Source organism: Achroia grisella, unplaced genomic scaffold (assembly GCF_030625045.1).
Source record: "Achroia grisella isolate CSIRO2021 unplaced genomic scaffold, CSIRO_AGI_Agris_v1 utg947, whole genome shotgun sequence".
NCBI lineage: Eukaryota > Metazoa > Arthropoda > Insecta > Lepidoptera > Pyralidae > Achroia > Achroia grisella.
The window spans coordinates 1,592,086-1,614,487 of NW_026713071.1; the positions used below are offsets into that span (position 1 = coordinate 1,592,086).

Sequence of the window (22,402 nt, forward strand, 5' to 3'; positions counted from 1 at the left end):
GTGATAATGGTGCACCACCCGCCTGTGCTAACGGTTAACGCTGCCGAGGCACCAGTAGAGGATGATGAGATGAGCGTGAAGAGGTCAGTTAGCCCCTCGTAAGAAATTTACCAGAAATTTTTCATGATGGTTTCACGGGGGAACCGCGTGGAGGTCTACCTAACAATGTATCCTACACTGTTAGCAAAAAGGTCATCAGTTCAGTCATGTGAAACAATCCCCTTTTCCACAGCTTGTTTACATAAAAATAAAAATAATCTATAAATAAACTATAATAATAATGTAATAATAATAATAATATAATATTAATAATAATCTCAGGACAATTCACACAGCGCCTTCTAGAACCAAGTTAAGCTAGCTAAAGCTTGTGTTATGCGTACTAGATAACTGATACAAATACATAGATATAATTTTTCGTAAATACATACATATTATACATAGAAAACATCCAGGCCGATACAAACAATCATACTCATGAATACAAATGCTCGTGCCGTGCGAGGAATCGAACCCGCGATCATCGTAAAGCGGTGTGCTAGACCGCTAGACCATCGAGGTCGTCGACTTAAAACAGGAAGAGAAATTTTCATCATGAGGGAAACTTTAGGGATAATTTTATAACTTGTTGAGTTGCTCATAAAACTATAGGTCGTTGCGTCAACCAACTGTAAAAAGATTGCGATTTATGTTATTTGCAACGATATAAACATAATGTAGGCAAATTAATAGACTCAGTAACTCACAGAACTGACGAGAAAATAGAAACGAGTTTTTTTACATTTCCTATTTACTTCGTAGTATTACGTTTCACTAAGTTTCAATAAGAATATAAGAAACTTTTAATAAGTTACAATTTTAAGATTTGTAATAATTCTATATTTTTTATGTGTTTAAAAGCAAGGTGTTCTATAAAATTAATACTAGTACTCCAGTATTGTTAATAACAAGTTATTGTAATTGTTCATGTGGAATATAGAAAATATGTATCTAATAATATTTTGCTGTAACATTATAACAAAGCTGTTAATGAAATGTTTTTTAGTAAATTATGTCACGCATACAAAAATAACCCCTCCAATCGATTCTTCGTCTAATTCAAACGGCGATTGAAATTACGACGGTCTGAGCCGAGATTCGAACCCCTAGCGGTGATCTCAGACTAAAGTCGTATCCGACAGGCGGGAGTTGGCCTTCAGCAGCTCCATAAGTCCTTCCAGAGGTTTGGAGTGCCATCTGCACTCGCTCCCTATCGTCCGGTGAAGCAGTAAAGGCCAGCTGCGGCCAACAGCATTAGAGTAGGCCGAAAAATAATTAACACTAATAATATGTAACGATGTATCATTACATAGTATACAACAAAGTCGCTGTCGTATGCTTAAATCTTTAAAACTACGCAACGGATTTTGAAGCGGCAGGTAGGTTTTTAGTAGATAGAGTGATTCAAGATTTAATATTTAATACATGTACACCCGTGCGAAGCCGGGGCGAGTAGCTAGTGTAATATATAAGTTGAAATATTTTTTTACTATAACTTAATAATTGAAATGTCTCAAGTCCCCAGCTTACGTAGTCGGCGCGTGCGCACCTCAGATCAGTGCTTCCGCAACACCGACAGGCGCGGAACTCAATCTAATAGCAATTGTTTTGTATCCGCGGGACAATTTCACTTTCGTTCGGTACGGTACTAAATACGTACGGAAGGTAAGCAGGGACTGATCATAGTTTATACTGTTTATGATTTATAACTTTCAATGAAAATAATATTCTATATTAACTTAATGGTATTCTAAATAATATTCTATGAGAAAATAACATTCTATGTTAAGTTAATGCTACTGATATTAAGAACGCAAAAGTTTTTTAGGTCTCTGTACTTTTTTGTAATGGATGATAACGGTATGGTGCACACGCCTGCGCACTGTATAGTATGCGTTGGCGGCACTAGTGATGGATGGTAGGATGAGCATGAAGTCAGGTGAGTTTTAGCATTTCGTGTTCACGTTGTTTTCCAAGGGAACTGCGTAGGTTGAACTGACATTATAAAAACGTTATCAAAAAAAGAATTAAACAGCCAGGTTATCAATGTTGACCCTTCCAAGGTCAAGCTGTTAACAGTAATGTCACAATGTATTCGGATGAATCGTAATGATTTTTAACAGTGATATCAGGTAAACAGTTCGCAGGAGCTGGTCAACATTTTACCAAAATTTCTTTTTTTTCGATTTCTATAGGACCTTCTGCAAAAATCGAGTATCTAAATCGATATAGGTAAATTTTGGTGCGGCATGTTTTGTCGTACAGTTATAATAGCCGTTTGTAGCACAATACAAACAAACTGCGTCGGAATTCGGACAAAAATTTGCATAAACAAACGGCAAAACACTAGTACGTCGTTCGATTTCGAGTATTACATATTCTGGACATGAGTCAGAAAGTCTGTGTTGGTAGATTATCATACAAGCTCATCTTGCTTTTCATAAATTTTACCCAAAATCCCTCTAAATTATAAGCTTTGAAGAAAATTCCTACACACAACTATCTGGTATCAGCAGTCACTACTAACTTGTTTTATTTCTCAATAAATGGCTGATCCTTAGTTGTATATTAATATATGAAGCAAAAACTTTGTACCCCTTTTTACGAAAATTGAGCGCACAGTGTAGTTTGAAAGTTCCCACACTTTTCAGCCGCTGTTACTCCAGTCAGCTCGTGACCACGGCTAGTGCAACCTGGTCGAAAAGTCGAGAGAGGTAAATACCTGCCTTTATTTGCCATAAAATTAGTTCGTGTTAAGACCCGGTTAATAATATAAATACTATGTTTATATTAGATAATAGATTTTCATGTCGATCCTTGATAGAATTTCCCCCTTTTGCCTGAAATTTACCTAAATCTAACGCGTAAACTCACAATCTGGCATTGCTGCAGAAAACGAATCACTATCAGATCGTCATTTAGGTAGTTTTTGTCGCATCGGAACGAGCTATTTGTCAGTTGTTCACAATACGAACATTTGCATAACCGCATGGCACAATGCACGAGACGAATGGAGCACTGTTTTGTTGCATTCATGACGCTTTCTATTAAACTAGATTTACTACATGTTGTAACGGTTGATCTAAAAACGGCACAGAAAACTGACTGTTCTATATACTACTATCGACCAGTCCCGGCGTCGCACGGATGCATTATAAATCTTTGAAATTCTCGGCCTGTTCTGTACTATAACATGCATGTATTATAAATATAAGGCTTCCTCTTAAATCACTCTATCTATTGCTGGGAATTGCATCAAAATCCGTTGAGTAATTTAAAAGATATAAGCGAGCGCGACAGCGACGGCGACTTTGTTTTATACTATGTAAAGATACATGATTTTTGATTGATTGATTAAACATTTATTGCCAATACTCAAAATAATCGAATACACAAAATAAAAAGAAAAAAACTGTAATAATAAATGAAAATAAGATACTTATAGACGTTTATTACAGCAGAGCACAGTGATAAAATTATTATAAAACAATTGTATAAAAATAATTCTCATATTTTAAACATGGGTAAACGAATATAAAAAACTGCCAGTCATTCTCATTGTAACAAAAACGTATAAAGTTGGCAATAGGCTGCCTCAGCTGTTGCTGATATAAGTACAACCTGAATGAGATGCATGAGGTGCTGGTTATCAGGCAGCCCCCATTACTCATAAAAAATAACTTTACAGACGTATATTTCTACAGAAGTGCTGTCGCAATAAACTGTTTTTTTTTTATGGAACTGGAATGGCAAACTAGCTGACAGATCCCCTGGTGGTGAGTAGTAAATATGGCGTCATGGATATTATCATCATGTGACTCCCTAATAAAAAAAACTCTGGAATAGCAACATATGTAGTAGTGCAATTTTGGAGTAATTTTTTTATATCCCTGGACAATTGTGTATTGTCCAGGGCTACCCCTGGACAAAGTCCCAAACTCCATCTAGTCCCAAGCTAAGCAGAGCTTGTTACAATGTATATACTACATTAATACTATACAATTAATACATATGCTTTGAGGTATTTAGACGCCCTCGGTGATCACGCGGTTTACACTTCCGATGGTTGGGGATTCAATTCCTGGCACGGTACAAATATTTGTATACATGGATATGATTGTTTGTACTGTTCTGAGTGTTTTCTATGTATAGTAAGTAGGTATTAAAAAATATGTATTTGTTTATATATTTCAGTCGTCTAGTACCAATAACACAAGCTCTATTTAACTTGGGACTAGATGGCGCTCTGTGAATTGTTCTGGTGTTATTATTATTAATATTATATTTGTACATATCTATTTTAATACGACTGGAAATAAAAAAATATTTAACATTATTTACATCGTTTTAAATAAATTTAAAAATAATAATAAACTCAGTATAATTCATACAGCATCATCTAAACCCAAATTAAGATAGCTTGTGTCATGAGTACTAGATAATTGATACAAATACATACATAGAATTTTTTTGTAAATACATACATATTATAATAAGAAAACACCCATACCGATGCAAACAATCATACTCATGAATACAAATGTTTGTAGCTTGCGAGGAATCGAACCCGCGACCATCGGACGTAAAGCGGTCTGCTAAACCGCTAGACCACTGAGGTCGTCGTAGGTAATTATGTACCTACGCAATCATGTACCTATAACCACAGATAACACAATATTACCTATAAGTAACTATACGTAAATAAAGGAAAATACTCCAATTTTATAAAAAGATCTAATTCGAAATACATAAATTTAATTTACGTATGACTTTCCTGTTTTTTTTTGTATGATTTCTGACCCGTATTATTCAAACTTACTTGGAAATTATTTGATAGTCTTCATACATTTCGTTTCTTTTTACGTATGACTGGGTATTTTTTACGATACAGGTCCTATAATGTGGTTTTATAATACGCAGATGCTAATATTTCCTTATACTAAGTTTCCTTTACTCAAGAGGAACAATTTTTTATTTATCACATAGGTAGTAGTAACACGTGATTTTATAGTTTTTACGTATTATATCTATCTAGTACCTTCTTGTCGGGTTATCTACTTACGAGGTACACAAATAACTGAGTCTCAATTGACACTTTAACGACCTTAGCACACAGCCTTACTTCCGATGGTCGCAGGTTCGATTCTTCGCACTTCACAAACATTTATGTTCAAGAGTATGAATCGGTTGTTTGAATCGGTCTGGGTGTTTTCTATTTATTTCAAAATTATATATTTACTAGCTTTTGCCCGCGGCTTCGCTCGCGGTAATTTATCCCCTTAGGGGTGGAATTTATCAAAATCCTTTCTTAGGGGATGCCTACGTCATAGTAGCTTTATGCATGCAAAGTCTCAGCCCGATCAGTTTAAAATTGACAAAGTTTCATACAAACTTAATCAAAATCCTCTCTTAACGGATGCCTACGTCATAACATCTACCTGCATGCCAAATTTCAGCCCGATCCGTCCAGTGGTTTGGGCTGTGCGTTGATAGATCACTATGTCAGTCAGTCACCTTTGAGATATATATATTTAGATAACAGTTGTCCAGTACACATAATACAAGCTCTGCTTATCGTGGGACTAGATGCCGCTGTATTGTGGCGGGTTATTATAATTTATATTATTTTGTTAATTTCCATTATTCGTCTGAAACCGGTCGCTGAGACTTTTGACTCCTTCCAAAGAAAGATTGTAGGTAAAATACGAGTACGTCTAAATAGAAGGCAGTTTTTGAAGTTCAATTCGTTGAGGTTTTATATTACAATAATTAAAATACCCGTGAGATCCTAAGACAGGTCGCTAGCTTATTTATTATCCATACATCTATACATATAAATAAAAATGTAGTGTGTAATATTGAAATAACCGATTTTTACTACATGCATATGAATATAAATACGGTACATACACCAAAATAACATTTATTACAATTTTTGCCTGTCTGTCTGTTTGTTCGGGCTAATCTCTGAAATGGCTGGGCCGATTTTGACGGAAATTTTATTGGCAGGTATGTTGTAATAAGGAGTAACTTAGGCTACTTTTATTTTAGAAAAATATAGTTATACTCCACGCGGACGAAGTCGCGGGTACAGTTAGTAATAATATAAAAAATGTTGACGGACTGAAATCAATGTTCTGACTTTATCAAAACCTGGGTCGTCTAATCTTTCACTTTCGCAACCTGTATTCTTGGATGCAATGAAAAGCTTGGGTAATTTAAAATATCGTCTTTACTTGGAGATAGATTATCTCGTGTCATGCGCTAGCGCAACTGTTCGGTAAAAGTGCGGGCTATTATGTTACGCGTTCACCTCATTTAACATAGTAGTGTAATTCATACGTACTATGATCTATTTCATAATACATAACGTTTACGGTTCATGTATAAAAGTGAAATTGACGGCCTTAGTGATGTAGCGGTTTAGCACGACGCTTTACTTCCGATGATCGCGGGTTCGATTTCTTGTATAATACATAAAAATGAATTTCGAGTATTTGAAACCACTTGAAAATCATGCAACAAGAAATAAAAGTTATTAATGCAGGTACTTAATTTGATATTCGAAATTTTATCTCAGCCGATGTCACCGACCTGGGGACCTGACTTGGGTTGGGTTGGTCAACTTTTATATGTTGTTGTATGGAATTTAAGTAACACACCTTTTAGGGTACTTGCTGTCTGTTTGAGTGTACGTTCGAAATTATTTTACTCTTAATTTGGATGAGATCGCTTTTGCGATAAGGCCGCCCATTCTTACCTCCGGCTTGCATTTAGTAATAATATGTTTCATCTATTTGTACATATATCATATATATAAAATTCTCGTGTCACAGTTTTCGTTCCCATACTCCTCCGAAACGGCTTGATCCAAACTACTATTAAATTTTGTGAGCGTATTGAGTAGGTCTGAGAATCGGCCAACATATATACAACAGAGAATAATTTTAATAGTAGTTTATAGTTATAAGGAGTAAAACTACTATTAAAATTTGGTTACTATTAAAAAAAGGCTTTGCTATTATTATAATAATATCTCAGGATAATTCACACAGCGCCATCTAGTCCCAAGCAAAGCAGAGCTTGTGTTATAAGTACGAGACAACTGATACATACATACATATACATATTTTTTGTAAATAAATACATATTATACATAGAAAACAACCAGACCGATACAAACAATCATACTCAAGAATATAAATGTTTGTACCATGCGAGGAATCGAACCTACGACCATCGGATAGTAAAGCGGTGTGCTAAACCACTAGACCACTAAGGCTGATTTATATTTGGAAAAGATACACCGTCGAAATATACATAAAATGTTTTTTGTATTCTTGTTCTTTTACGACAGTAAAAACATATGATAATTTAATTTTTGTTATCTCTACATTATTCTTTATATAAGAAATATTAAAACATTGTGTATGACCGGCTCACGCTTCACAGTTTCCGAATGTAGTGACGGTCAAAGTCCTGCACATAAATTTTTATTCACGTTATATTTATTGAAAATAATTAAAAGCAATATGGTAAGTATGGCACTCGAAATTTTTTTTATATTAACACGATTTTAGTATTATATTTTCTTATTTTAATAAGGTTTACTAAAATTTCCATCCACTGCCCAAGATAGAGATACTTATATATATATATATATTTATTCAAATTCATATTAAAAAATTGTTTATTCATGTACGACATTTTAGCCGCTTATGAACGTAAATTTTTTTGTATTATAATTTTCCCCTACCGTCCAGTTCAGTATACAGATTCAATCGAGAAGAACTGGCAAGAAACTCAATTGAATATCTTATATAAAAAAAACAGCCTGTTAATTTACAATCTTTACTGATATATGTTGTCTATATCTATGTAGGTAAATAATAATGCAATTACGACTGGTCCCAAAGGGCTAGTCAGAGGTATTATCAACTTTTGAGGTCATAGTGAGCGTAATACTCGCATTTGACTGGCTATATTAGAATATAGTGTTCTTGTTTCATTTATTACTTTTATTTTGTTGACTACATTTACTGTGATTTTAATTATTATCTCGTAATAGTTGAGGTATCACATTGTATCGTGTACATTGGTACAATAATGTTCATTTACCTGCATATAATATGCGACAGTTACCATTTTCCAAAGTGATATGTCACGTCACTTGGTTTCTCACTCTAATTACATTAATAAATAATAATAACAAACAACCCTGGAAAATTAACACAGTGTCGTCTAGTCCCACGGTAAGCAGAGCTTGTGTTATGGGTACTAGACCACACTGATATAAATAATTAGATATTTTTGGAAATATGTTAATGTATATTACATAGAAAAGACTTAAAACCGATACAAACAATCATACTCATGAATACAAATTTTTGCATTGTACGAGGAATTAAACCCACGATTATCGGAAGTAAAGCGGTGTTAACCACTAAACTACCGAAGTCGTCATTAAGAATTCTATATCTCACATTAAACATTCTATATAGTAATAGTATATTATATTTAATAATATAGTAACACATTTTTAAATAATACTTCAAATAAAACAAAATTAAGGGTGCCTATACACGCGTGATAGTGAGGTAGCGAGATTCTGACGATCACCGCGGGGCGTCAGGTTCATTGCCAGCGGAACTCGGTCGGTCAGCGCCTTCCAATTAACACAGCTCACGTCCACGGCTTTCCACTACCGCGCCGTGGTGTAATTTATAAGCGATCGCTATTTTATGAAATTACTGTCTACGGAAACATTTTATAACTTTTATAGCGTTTTTATCTACAACATTTTCTTTATGTCTAAAGGTATGAACGAGCTTGCGCCTCACATTATGATAAGTGATTACCGACGCCCATTAGTACATGCAACACCAGGGGAATTGCAAGTGCGTTGCCGGCCTTTTAAAAAGGAATAAGCTCTTATCTTTAAGGTTTCAATATCGTATTGCTTTGGAAATACCATAGCTGGGATCACCATCCCAGTGATGAACAGACCCAGGAATGTTAATAAACTGCTTCTTAAATTCATGAATTTATTTCCAGATGGATGGTCATTATGTTTTTGTCATATATCAAAATCAGCCTTTGAAATTTCATCCAATATGTAAACTTCTAGGTAGATATTATTGTACAGAATTCCTTACATTCGGGCCACTGGCTGGTACGACTATTTCTAATTTTTAAATATTTATATTTTATATCGGTTGTAATGGTTTTATTATTCCTTGTATTGCTCTTGCTTTCATATAGTTTGTTACGACATATATTTTTATAATATACTATTACTTTTACATATTGCATCTTTAATTACCACCATCGTTGGCTGCACCGACCCCAGCGCCCTATACACAGTACCACACAAATATCATGAATTAAAAGTTTAACTTTAAAAGGAAAATTGAGTCTATGCTATTAATCGGTCATTATGGAATTTTAGTACGTATCTTTTGGGACAGTACAGCCTACTTTTAATCTTTTATTTGAGAGAATACAGACAGAATTTAATAAATACTATCTCACAAACAGAAAGACACGCGGCGAAACTGCGGGCAGTGACTTGACTTCACCTACATTTCATATAGAGTAATTAATAGACTTTTTGATCAATTGCCAGTCCGCTTGATCAATGTATAAGCATTTATACTGACTCTACTGCGGAAAGGTAGTTGTTAGTCAATAATCTACTTACCTGCTGTCATTTAAAATGTAATCGCCCGCTAATCGCTCATGTATTACGGCGACAGCACACTAATTCGCGTTCATGCGTAAGTGGAGTACGATAGAATCGGCAGTGTAATCGCGGCCTAATAGGGATATCACTTTCCCTATTAATTGCACCTCGGCCCAACGTATATTTTCGTTCTATGTGACAGCACAATAGGTTCTATATTAATTATACGTCTGTACCATGAACGATGATTTCCTGATTTATAATAGTCAGGTATCAGTGATCATTGTTACTGTACGCATCGTTTATTAGTATGCGTCATGATGGTGGAAGACGTTTACTTAAATCTATCTATATATATATAAAAATGAATTGCTGTTCGTTAGTCTCGCTAAAACTCGAGAACGGCTGAACCGATTTGGCTAATTTTTGGTTTTGAAATATTAATAGAAGATCAGGGAAGGTTTAAACGGTGATGAAATATGAAGAAATTGCATGTTCAATAGTATAAACAACAATTTTATTTTCCCATACAAACTGTTGATACCTGATTTCAAACTTGTGTTTCTGAACGCACCAGAAATTAATTGCCTAACTAAACTTCCAAAAACCTTTGACATTTATTTTTGAAGCAAACTTATTAGAAGACATTCAAAATATCATAAATGTAATTTTATAATTAATCACTCCACAAATTACAGTTGCGACCAAATCGTTTGCCACTCGACTTTGTGTCTAGTCTGTAATGCTAAAACGCTCATTTTCAGTGGAACCAATGTGAATAAATAGATGACTTTATAAAATTAATAAATATATAATATTCTTTTGTTATTCAGTTAAAGCCAATCTAATAACGATATGCGGAAAGAATAAGTCATCGCAGCCAATCAAGAAAGGACATCTACGAATAAAGAAAACGTAAACAGCTGGATGAGTAGTGATTAAATTATGAATAATGTTGTATAGGGAAGTACTTTCTTGTGATGAGACGCGCTGACCTCTGCGGTCCAAGTAACGACTATTAACATATGCTATTGTATTTATTTTTATTTACGTAGACAAAGAAAATTATTATTGACGACCTCGGTGGCCTAGCGATTTAGCACACCGCTTTACGTCCGATGGTCGCAGGTTCGATTCCTCGCACGGCACAAACATTTGTATTCATATGATTGTTTGTATCGGTCTGGGTGTTTTTTTAGTATAATGTGTATACTTTACGAAAAAAAATATCTATGTATTTGTATCAGTTATCTAGTACCCATAGTATAAGCTTTAGTTAACTTGGGTCTAGATGGAGCTATGTGAATTGTCAAAAATAAAATAGGTTGTTGATGTTATTAAATCAGTAATGAGGTTTTATTTTCATTTTATTTTCATACGTTATTTGGTCATAGGGGATAGAAAAATTACATCAAAGCATAATATCTATTTGTAGAGGTGGATCTGCTTACCCCATTAGAATTTGACGTAGAATAGAATAGTTTCCCTATTCAAATATACTTAAATTTAAGTACTTTTGAATATCAATGTTTATTTTTTAAACTGTCGCTCATTCTGAAAGATGTCTCATCACAACAAGAACAAGCAAGACACTTGCTTGATGCTCTTATATAATAATTATAGAATATACCCTTGTAAAATATTGTACACCGTTATCTTAACTGATTTATTTAAAAGATGAAATACATATTTATTTATTTCTAACTAGAAGATTTTATATGAAACATGCATCGCACTTTCCAGGGATGAAATTTTCTTCCTTAGTTGTGCGTTGATGAATCACTAAGGACAAAAGATTTTATGTATATATACTGGTAGGTATGAATAAAAATAATTCAGATATTCGAATATGGACTACTAATTTTTCAATAAGGATGCCGGAAGCCGATTTTGACTAATCTACTAATTAATATTATAAACGCGAAAGTTTGTGAGTATGGATGAATATTTGTGACTCTTTCACGCAAAAACTACTGAACGGATTTTGACGATAAGGAATAATATATATTTTATTCGTTATCGTCAAATCATTATTACATAGTATTAAAAAAAGTCGCTGTCGCTGTCTGTCCCTATGTATGCTTAAATTTTTAAAACTACGCAACGGATTTTGATTTTTTTAATAGATAGAGTGATTCTAGAGGAAGGTTTATATATATATAACATGTACACCCGTGCGAAACCGGGGCGTGTAGTAGGCTATAAATTTCCGCGGGTGAACCGCGGGCACAGCTTGTATAAAATAATCTTATTACAAATCGGTTATTTGAATTAACTGACACAAAATAGTCAGAATAGACACCGATACAAGTCCCTCAATCAATTGGGCACTCGTTTAAAAAATCAATAAAAAAGGTATGCAACTTTGAACTACTTCTGTCGCATTTTGAATTGAGAGCGTGTAAACTGCAGTTGATTGCAACCGTGCAAAAACAGCGTGCGAAATGTTTAGTTATGGGGGCAATCACCATTCATTATTATCGTTAACTTCGGCGTCTAAAAACACCGCTATTAATGAATTACTTTGGGTAAACCGTAGATGGTAATACACTAATTAATCCTCATTGATATTATACTCGGGAGATACTCGTATTATATGCGACAGTAACTCTGTCTGCCTGACGCGCTTTCACGACAAACTACTGATTTAAATGAAATTTGGTACACAGAACCTGAGAAAGGACATTTTTAGTGCGAAAAAGGTTTGTAAGAGGTTAAATGACAAACCTGCATTGCAACAGTAGTTCCTGTGCGGGATTATCATGTTAGACATTGATGCCTATCATTTCATAGTATAAAAAAAAATCACTGTCGCTGTCTTCAATAAATATTCGTATTAAAAAAATATTAATACAAAAAACTTGACGTCCATAAACGGTTAAAATGTCCTAAAGAAATAAATAAAAATATAAATTTATTGTTGATAATTTTTATTTAGAATTATGAAATCGGAATATATTGTTACTAAAAAATAAAACAAAGTCCTTATTACGACGGCCAGCGTAGTCTAGAATTTATTTAATTTAATTTACGGGCAACACAAAAGTTTCTTGTGATGAAACAGCTTTCCGAATACGCGGTAGATTTAAAAAAAAATGTTGACTATTCAAAACTGCTTAAATTAAGTTTATTTGAATAAACGATTTTCTATTCTATTCTTAATGACTATTATATAGTTCACTGCATTTATATCTTTGCTAAATATCATAAAATATGTAATATATATTTTCAAAATATCTGATATATTAGCAAACCAGACGAAACCGAGGAGTGTGATGCGACCTCTCCTCAAGGTAGCTTTTTGTTCCCGCCCACGAAGGGCAGCCCAACTGACAAGCGTGACGCATCCACGGCCCATTGTCGCTTCATTGATTTATACCATTTTAAATACAAGTTATTGTGCGTACTTTTTTATACTAAAAATAAGTAGCTAAGTGACACTGCAGCATTATTCACTTTTATATACTACTAGCTACTAGCCCCGGCTTTGTCCGGGTGTACATGTAATATACATATAAACCTTCCTCTTAAATCACTCTATAAATAAAATCCGATGCGTTTTTTTAAAGATTTAAGCATACATAGGGACGGACAGACAGCGACAGCGACTTTGTTTTATACTATGTTATGATGGAAGTAAATATATTCTAAAAAGTGTAATGAGTCTAGAAAGTAAAAAAAAAAACATTTCAAATTAAGCGCTGAAATCTTTACTATGCTTATTTACCGGACATGGGCATAATAAAGATATCAACGCGTTCGCATGCCGTATAAACTATAGATATAATAAAATATATAATATATATATATTATCTATCATAGCGCACTCACTGTGTGCATATCTTTCACCTCGGTCAACATAGACATTTTAATATACTACTGTAAAATAATTGACGACCTCGGTGGTCTAGTGGTTTAGCCTTACCTCCGATGGTCGCCGGTTGGATTCCTCGCACGGCACAAACATTTGTATTCATGAGTATGATTGTTTGTATCGGTCTGGGATTTTCTACGTATAATATGTAGGTATTTACAAAAAAATGTATCTATGAATTTGTATCAGTTGTCTAGTACTCATAAGACAAGCTTTAGCTAGCTAAACTTGAGTCTAGATCGCGCTGTGCAAATTGTCCTGAGATTATTATTTATGTTTTACTAATTTAAGATATTATTAGATATGACAATGGCATCTCATACAGGCATACTAGTTGCTGTTTTTTTTACAGATGATAATGGAATGGTGCACCCTGCGCTAACGGTTTACGCTGGCGGGGCACCAGTGGAGGATGATAACATGAACATGAGGTCAGGTCAGTTAGATCATCGTAACAGATTCACCAGGAATTTGTCACGATGGTTTCCAGAGGTAACTGCGTGGAGGTCAACCCGACATGGTACATTACTAGTAATGGGGTCATGTGTCCACATTACTAACAATCCCCTTAGCCCTACTAGTTATTGATAGACAGATACTGGCATCGTTCTCGCTGCTCGCTCGCGTTGAATCGCCATGACTATCTTCTTCTAAACAAATTAACTACCAGCTTTCGGACCACTAGTGTTGCCGATGGCAATCTTTTTGATAATTTTTATGTTTTTTATATATATTTGAATTTTATATTTTGACGTTCTGTTTTTATATACCGTTTGTTTTCTTATGCCATATTGTCTTTATATTTTGTTAGCGAGCTGATTACAGCTATTTTACCTCACCTAAGAACGTGTCTCATTTTTAACCAGCCCTAATACAGTCCTTCCTTCCTTCCATATCAACTTGTGACCTCGATGAGCTATGTTACAATTTCGTCAAAAACATTTTGGCTTCTGAGCTGCATGGGCCCAACATCTCTCCGGCCAATGACATATTACCTATTTAATATCAAATTAAATGAAATTAACATATCTTTATTCATGTAGGTTTATGGCAGACTCTTATAATATGTCAACTCTGCTGTCTGTACGGAGTGCTTTAGGTTTAGGAAGGTAAGAACAACTGACGAGATACTCAGCTCTTATTCTTTTCAAATGTTGTAAATGTTAACAAAATACAAATTTATTTTTTAATTCAATTCGGAAGAATAGTGACCGCCAGCATATGCTATTGCATTTTTATCGAAATGTAATCAAAAATCATTTATTCATGTAGCACATTTTAGCCGCTTATAAACCTCAGATTATATTAATAATATTATAGTGAAATTAGTTAACGTAACCCGAACAGACCAGTCCCTACAAGCAGCACCTGTTCACGAGTATGACGGATAAGCCAGCCATCATTGCACTCAAACATATTAAGGGAGCACACAAGTTTGATATGTTTGTAACATCACAAATTGAATGCTCGAAATTTCTGAATTGAGTTTGTTCCGAAACACAAGTACTTATTTAACCTCTGCTTTTATTCCCCTCATGTCCACGTGACATCGGAATATAGTTACATTTCCGTCACAACGTCGGTCCCGAGTTCGGTGACATGGACCATAAGAGTTCAAGAACATAATAATGGTTGTTTATATTTTGTATTTCGCTCACAGACTGCCGTGAGTCGTTCGTTCCTATAATTTGTCCACACCTGTATAGAAGCCGATGACAATAAAAATAAAAATTAAAACTGTACGAGGAATCAGAAATAATAATATATATAGATAGGTAGATAGATAGATAAAATCTTTATTCGTATCAAAATATTACAAACAAAATTCAATAAACAAGTATATACGTGTAAGAATATCATATATAATAACTAGCATTTGCCCGCGGCTTCGTTCGCGTTAAGAAGCATTATTATTAATTAGGTATAGTTTTTACTACTTTACTTCTGTTTAGCGTGTGTAAAAAATTAGGGCCCACAAAGCTTGATTGTACACAATATTCTTAACTAATATGTCATTAGGCGCTAAAACTATCAAGCTATTGGGTGAACTTACTCGTAAGCGAGCAACATAAAACTGTCCATGAGAGAAGCAATGTTCTCTCAAGTCAATAAAGTCAATTCTTAGCGGATGCCTATGTCATAACATCTACATGCATGCCAAATTTCAACCCGATCCGTGCAGTGGTTTGGGCTGTGCGTTGATAGTTCACTATGTCAGTCAGTCAGTCACCTTTACTTATATATATTTAGTCTTATATATATTAAGATAGATCAAATAGTTGCTATATTTATCGAATTAGGTATTATTTATTAAAGAAGTTTCCATTCCATACTTAATGAATTTATATTATTTTGTTTAATTTCGCTACTAGTATATGTGAGACCACAAATATTCAGTGCGGAAACCAGACCACAGTTTCTGGAAGCTTTATGTATGACCTTCTATATTAGTAATCAAATTCCGACCGTCATTGAATCTACAGCTACATTGCGGCGTGTTTTGCCTCTGAACAAGGCATCATCAGGGAATAGAGTCCGGATATAGCTTGGAAGCTTAGTGTTGTTTGTTCGGCGATAAGACTATGACTTCTGGTATTTATATATTAAAGAAGATTACAATCAAGTACAATAATTATAAGCGTTATACATAATAATCTTTGATAAATATTTTGTAAGTTATTCAATTCTAAAAGTTGTTTTTGTCATTTTCTTTCATTTAACTTAATACAATTCATACAAAGATATCTACCTCATCTACCTCAAAACAAGCTCTGATTAATCCCAAACTAAGCAGAACTTGTATTGAGGATATTAGACAACTGACAAATACTTAAATAATTTTGATAAACACTTACATATCTTTTTCTCTGTAAATATATACATAATATACATATAAAACATTCAGACAGATACAAACAATCATACTGAATACAAATATTTGTACCGCGTGAGAATCGAACCCGCGACATCGGAAATAAAGCTGTGTGCTAAACCGCCAAACCATCGAGGCCATCTATAATTACAAACAATCAACAAATTATCTATCGCTATTCCATATTCCGTGATGCATATCTTGACACGTATAAATAATTGTGGAGAATGGGTTCGCACACGCATCATTGTGGTAACAGTATGTATGATGCAACATAGCAAGCTTTAGGTAAAATTATATATTAAACATGCAACAAATTAAACGCTAAAATTACATATATTGTATGATCACAAAAAAAATTCATCAAATGTTTTTTGACATTTCACTCAGCGCCATCTAGTTAGAAGCTAAGCATAGCTTGTGTTATGGGTACTAGACAACTGATATAAATACATACATAATATACTTAAGACAACACCCAGACCGATACAAACAATCATACTCATAAATACGAATGTTTGTACCGTGCGAGGGGTATCGAACCCGCGACCATCGGAAGTAAAGCGGCGTCCTAAACTGGTAGACCATCGAGGCCATCAATTATATTTAATAAACTACACCGCCTCTAAATATTTCTGTTCTCCCTAAGGTCTTATCTGTCTGTCTTGTATCTGTAGAGAATGCCGCCTATTGTATAAAATTCAATAAAGTTTAAATAAATAAATTTAAATAAATAGTACGAATATACATTGTTTAAAGCGACTGTGTCTTATTTCTAACAATTCTGAATCATATTATTTTTAGAAGAAGTATTAATTTGGATAATACGTGATGGAATCTGAAGATGGCTGGAGTAACTTTGGTTTAATTTAATAATAAAATATTCTGGACAATTCACAGCGACATCTAGTCCCAAGTTAAGCAGAGCTTATGTTATGGGTCTAGTACATTTTTTTTTCGGACTACTCTAATGCTGTTGGCCGCAGCTGGCTTTTACAGCTGCACCGGACGATAGGTGGCGAGTGCAGATGGCACTCCAAACCCGCGGAAGGACTTATGGAGCGGCTGAAGGCCAACCCCCGCCTGACGTATACGACTTTAGTTCAGAAGATATTTTAATTGGGTTGAAAATCCTTACGAGATTTATGTTTAGAAGATTAAAAAAGAGATGAGTATCGAGCAAGTTCCAATAGTAGTAATAATATCGACGACCTCGGTGGTCTAGCGGTCAAGCACACCGCTTTACGACCGATGGTCGCGGGTTCGATTCCTCGCACGGCACAAACGTTTGTATTCATGAGTATGATTGTTTGTATCGGTCTGGGTGTTTTCTACGTATAATATGTATGTATTTACAAAAAAAAATATCTATGTATATGTATCAGTTATCTAGTACCCATAACACAAGCTCTAGCTAGCTTAACTTAGGTCTAGATGGCGCTGTGTGAATTGTCAAAAAGAAAAAAAAATACATCTGCGGTACACGAATATATCTGCTCATAATTTTATTTACCATCGGATAAATGATCATGCTCTTCAGATAAATGATTACCCGTGATCATAGCGGTTATAACACCACCGAAATATCCAGAACTCAATAAAAATAAATAAACGTGGTAAGATCCCGTGATTTTTTTTTAATATTACGAATAAAAATGTGTACATATGTAGTTCATTATTTGATGATGTTACAAATGACAAGTTTTTTTTTTATTTTATTTAATATTTTACGGCTCTGGATACAAGTCCTTTTTAGCCCCAGTATTATTTATTGCCAGTGTAATTACTGTAAAGATTCATCAAAAACCATTCAGTAGATTTTGTATAAAACAACAAACATCCACCTATCCATGCTCACAAACTCTCGCGTTTATCATATTACTAGCTACTCGCCCCGGCTTCGCACGGGTGTACATGTATTATGTATATAAACCTTCCTCTTGAATCACTCTATCTATTAAAAAAAAAACGCTTGCGTTCTTTTACAGATTTAAGCGTACAAAGGGACAGACAGCGACAGCGACGTTCTTTTATACTATGTAATGATTTACTATGATAAAAATAATGTTGTATGTGAATTATGTGGAAGCATTTGTAACGCAACGCATTGCAGTGCCGCCGTTGAAAATTGTCGTTGCAAATCGTTCATTTTTGTAACTCGGCCTTCACAATAGTCAAATTGAAGGGATTAGCCGACATTATATTATAATAAGTCTTTTGTTAAAGCCTGTTGACATTTAGTCATTTGGTGTCGTAAAATAGCTATAAACTAAATTACTAAATCTAATATTTGACATAAATTTCATGCTATGACGCTTTCGACAGTAGAAATAAAAATAGTAGCCATAATAGCTTTATGCATGCAAAGTATCAGCCCGATCGGTTTTGATTGACAAAGTTTCATACAAATTAATAGCTTTTGCCCGCGGCTTCGCTCGCGTTAATTTATCCCCTTAGGGGTGGAATTTATCAAAATCCTTTCTTAGGGGATGCCTACGTCATAGTAGCTTTATGCATGCAAAGTCTCAGCCCAATCGGTTTTGATTGACAAAGTTTCATACAAACTTTCATCCCCTATTTTATACCCTTGGGGGTAGAATTAATCAAAATCCTTTCTTAGCGTATGCCTACGTCATACCATCTACCTAGTATACAGGTGTGTGTGAAACACAGGGTAGTGTCTAATGTTCCTTTTATTTAAATGTACTTTATATGCAAATAAAAAAAAACAATTAACATCCTGGATTCCTATCTATTTATAAACTATAAGTTTCCGAAATTTTATACTCATCCTTCTCAGCAATAATAATAGTGAATTCACCACACATAGTATAAAACAAAGTCGCTGTCGCTGTCTGTTCCTATGTATGCTTAAATCTTTAAAAATAACTAACGGATTTTGAAGCGGTTTTTTAATAGATAGAGTGATTCAAGAGGAAGTTTTATATGTACAATACATGTACACCCATGCGAAGCCGGGTGGGCTAGTAGGTACTAAACAAGTAGTAGACGACATTAAAAAAACATTAAGTTGTTACAAGTTAATTGATTTTCTACTCCTCCTAATATCTATATAGGTTTATTTTTAATAATAATAATGTCAGGGCAATTCACACAGCGCCCTCTAGATTCAAGTCAAGCCAGCTAAAGCTCGTGTTATGGGTATTAGATAACTGATACAAATACATAAATATTTTTTGATCGTGAATACATACATATTATACATCGGAAACACCCAGACCGATACAAATAATCATACTCATGAATACCAATGTTTGTGCGTGCGAGGAATCGAACCCGCGACCATCGGGTAAGTAAGGCGGTGTGCTAAACCGCTAGACCACCGAGGCCATCGAATATTCTCGGATATATAAACATATTTAAACGAAACATTACTAAATACTTTAAGTAAATACAGTTTTTACAGTCAGTTTTGGGGATTTAACCACACTCGTGTTTCCTCCGAGTGACATGGCGATATGCAAATTAGTTAGTATGAACTTACATGACAGTTGTGTACATTTACTACTTAGAATATCTGACTAATGTGTTGGTTTTTACAAACAATTATTTATAAAACCTTTGTTCTTCATCACATTACTATTATTCACGTCTTATAATCATTAATCATTATAAATTGTTTATGACAAAAATATTTTATACAACTCTAGCGACCCCTCCACCGTTACAAATCTTTAAATTTCTCGGCTTGTACTATACTATGACACGCATGTATTATATATATAAACCTTCCTCTTAAATCACTCTATCTATTGCTGAAAACTGCATTATATAGGAAGAGGAATGTTATAATCCGTTGCGTAATTTAAAAGATATAAACGAACAGACAGCGGTGGCGACAATGTTTTATTTGACTTGGTCTATACTATAATATATATGCATTATATATATATAAACCTTCCTCTTGAATCACTCAATCTATTGCTGAAAATAGCATTATAATCCGTTGTGTAATTTAAAAGATATAAACAAAGAGACAACTGCGATATCTTTGTTTTATTCGGCTTGGTCTATACTATAACATGTATGTATTATAAATACAAATCACTCTATCTATTACTGAAAACTGCATTAAAATCGTTGCGTAATTTAAAAGATATAAATGAACAGACAGCGGCGACGACTTTGTTTTATACTATGTAAAGATGATGATGTATCTCGCGCCCACAATGCAGCTTTTGCATATAATTGCTAGGATACGCCTCATTAACACTTGAGCATTCACGTGACTGAGCACAGCAGTCATTATCATTGTGTGATGATCACATTATACATATCATTATTTTACTGTCAACTGAGTGATATTACATATATTGAGCAACACACATGTTTCTTGCTCATTCTTCTTGTGATGAGTCTGCATTCCGAATGAGCGGGAGAATAAAAAAACTTGACTATTCAAAAGTGCTTATATTAAGTTTATTTGAATAAAAATTATTTCTATTTCTATTGAATTTTGTAGCACAAAATAATTTAAAGCAAGAGCTCTACCGGTAAGAACGTGCCTCTTATATCAATTATAATAATATTTATCTCAGGACAATTCACACAGCGCCATCTAGACCCAAGGCAAGCTAGCTAAAGCTTGTGTTAGATAACTAGATAATTGACATAAATACATAGATATGTATAATTTTCGTAGATACATACATATTATACATAGAGTTCCAGACCGATACAAACAAGCCGTCGATTATATATTATGAATGAATATTATTTTTATATGTTGTAGTGTATGCAAATATTTTAAAAAGTTAAGTACTAAAAACCATAGCTCTTTCGACATCCGCGTGAACGGGTACTACTTGTAGTACTCGAATATTCAATATTTTATTGCATTCTATAATGTTTATAGTTACACTTGTTTCCAATTACATTTAGATTAGTATGGACTCTGTTAGGGTACGCAAACATAATAGAATTATTGTTACAAATAATCAATGTTTAGTATTTATCTATACACTATCTGTGTCCGCGTTAAATTTCAATAAAAAGTATAGCTTATATGTTATTCTGATGCATAAGCTATATTACTGTAAAGTTTCATCAAAATCCGTTCAGTAGTTTTTGCGTGAAAGATTAACAAACATCCATACTTACAAACTTTCGCGTTTATAATATTTTTAAGATATAATTTATTGCTGTTCATTTATATATCTATCATATCCAAATCTAATCGTTTAGATACTTATTATGTTTATTAGATAGTAATTCTTTTAGATACTTTATAAATAGGTTATGCTTACTTTACAAAGTTTTTACAGAAATTGGGAGTTGATTCAATTTTAATCGAGACATCAAGGGGCCACTGGAATGTAATTCAAGAAGAGAGGTGGGGATAGTTGTTTTTTTATAATTACGCAACACGTTTTTGATGTCTACATTTTCTCGCATTGTGTATATTTCCGGATATTTTTTCACAAATTTACAAAATACAAATGTACGGCAGGGTGAGTAATCTATTTTTTTTTATAAAATAAGGTTTACAGTTATCTCTTTATTTTTTATTTTAAATATTATTCGAACTTTCTTCTGGAGAGTGAAAAGAACAGACCCTTTCTCTGTTCAAGTCGCTACGACTGATTTTTTATACCATTTTTTTATGTTATTGGAATGATAACCGAATGGTATTGGATTGCCTGATAAACGACGTTACATACTAGGTAAGAGATGCATTTGATATTCAATTTATTTGAATAAAGAATTACCTATTTTATTATATTCTAGAATATTGGAATGGCCTGATAACCGATGTTATATACTAGGTAAGAGATGCATTTGATATTCAATTTATTTGAATAAAGAATTACCTATTTTATTATATTCTAGAATATTCGAAATGCCTGATAACCGATGTTATATACTAGGTAAGACGACCTCATAGTTCTGCCTATCTATTCTAAACTGCTTCCGA

The 22,402-nt window shown here is 33.9% G+C and overlaps 1 protein-coding gene across 1 annotated transcript in view; it reads right to left on the reverse strand.

The window, feature by feature from the left end:
* Positions 1–22,402, reverse strand: part of LOC131854054 (neprilysin-4-like) — an 80,102-nt gene that overhangs the window by 21,621 nt on the left and 36,079 nt on the right. The window lies entirely within an intron of this gene.